The sequence below is a fragment of the Myotis lucifugus genome, unplaced genomic scaffold (genome assembly GCF_000147115.1).
Source record: "Myotis lucifugus unplaced genomic scaffold, Myoluc2.0 scaffold_1, whole genome shotgun sequence".
Classification (NCBI taxonomy): Eukaryota; Metazoa; Chordata; class Mammalia; order Chiroptera; family Vespertilionidae; genus Myotis; species Myotis lucifugus.
The window spans coordinates 2009532-2011027 of record NW_005871049.1 but is presented as its reverse complement, the minus strand read 5'-3'; the positions used below and the strand labels follow the sequence as shown (position 1 = coordinate 2011027).

At 73.9% G+C, this 1496-nt stretch overlaps 1 protein-coding gene across 4 annotated transcripts in view; it reads right to left on the bottom strand.

The window, feature by feature from the left end:
* Nucleotides 1–1014, bottom strand: part of NSD1 (nuclear receptor binding SET domain protein 1) — a 131611-nt gene extending 130597 nt beyond the window's left edge. For 2 of the 4 annotated variants that reach the window (XM_023753785.1, XM_006081608.3), the window contains exon 1: nt 899–1014. The gene's annotated coding sequence lies outside the window, so the exon portion shown is untranslated. Of the gene's footprint in view, nt 1–418; nt 438–898 lie in introns of those variants that run through there. The other 2 variants (XM_023753795.1, XM_006081607.3) reach the window with 2 other exon arrangements.
* Between the last annotated feature and the right edge of the window lie 482 nt (nt 1015–1496).

The following is a 1496-nucleotide window of genomic DNA, read 5'->3' as shown; positions in this document are numbered from 1 at the left end:
CTTACGGAAGTGCCTGACCGTGTGGTATAATTCTCGAATACTCCCGATAAAGTCATACTACTGCCAGTCGTTCTTCATCTTTAGGTTACGTAGTTCATCGCAGTGCAAAGAGTGCAGCACCGACATCGTTTTAGATGTTTGAGGGAAGGCGTTTACCCTCACGCACTGGGGCGCGAGCGGAGCAGGGGGGAGAGAGCGGATCGCTCGCAGCACGCCCCCTCCCCCCGCGTCTCTCTTCAGGGGAGAAGGCAGCGAGCGCGACCTGCCCCGGCCTAGTCCTCCGCCACCTCCTCCGCCTCACACCCCCACCGCGCGCGCCCCCGCGGCGGCGCGTGCGACCCAGCGCCTCGCGCCCGCCCGCGTGCGGCCGGGGCCCCGAGTGCGCGCGCCCCACCGCGCGCGCGCCCCCTAGCCTCACGCTTCGGGGTTCAGGGCGGGTGAAGTCGGGCTCGCGAGCGCGCCGTCCAATCAGCGGAGCCGTCGCTGCAGCCCCCTCCCCTCCCCCGGAGCGACCGCTCGCAGCCTGGGCCTACGGGCCGGCCCGCAGCCCGGGCGGGGCCTGGGGCGGGCTCCCTCGGAGCCTCGCGCGCCTCCCTGGAGAGTCGGGGCCTACGGGCGTCGTGGGTGGTACTCCGGGCCCCGCACCTACCTCAGGGCGCCGCGCTGGCCCCAGGCTGCACACGGCTCCCGCACCCGACCCGTCCCCAGTCCCGACCCAGGCGGCAACTGGCCCGGCTGAGGCCTGTCTGACCGCCCCGCCAGCCCTGCTCGGGCCCGCGTCAGTCCCGGCCTCCATCTTAGGTTATCGCCCGGGCTCCCCATCCACTGGGCACCTGCCCTCAGCCCGCTCGGCTCGGCCCGAGGCCAAGGCAACCCCCCCTCCTACCGCGGGGCTCACCTGGGGGCTCGGGCTGGGGTCTTCGAAGCCTCAGGCCCCGAACAGGCGCGGCCGCAAGTGATCCCCGTGCCCGGCCGCACCCCAAACCCACACCACCACCACCACAGACCAAGCTGAGCAGGAAACAAAATGGAGGCAGCAGCTCGGGTCTGCCTCCCCGAGCCAAGCCTGTGCCGCCCAGGCTCCCTCCTGCCGCAGGCCCGACGCCCGTGAGGCGGGGGGCCGGCTCGTCCCGGGCGCCGCCAGCAGCCGCCGCAGAGCCACGCCGACAGGCCGGGGACTCGGCCCTGCGGGCCCCACAGCCCCTCACCCACCACCCCTTCCCCTTTCCCTTCCCCCCCATGCCGCTCCCTCCCCCTCGCCCGGCCTTGAGGGGTGAGCGGCGACCAGGAGCCGGGTCGGCTCGGGTTACCCGCCTGGGCACTGCCCGCCCCGCCGTGGCCTCGGCTGGGAGAGGCGGCCGGGCGACCCCCGCGCGGAGCCCACCCCTCGCACCCGAGCTGGGCAGCAGCCTGACAGCGCGCCCGCACCTCGCGGTGCGGCCCCCGCGCAGGGAGGCCGAGTCCCCCGTTCGGGCACTGCCAGGACGAGGGCTCCC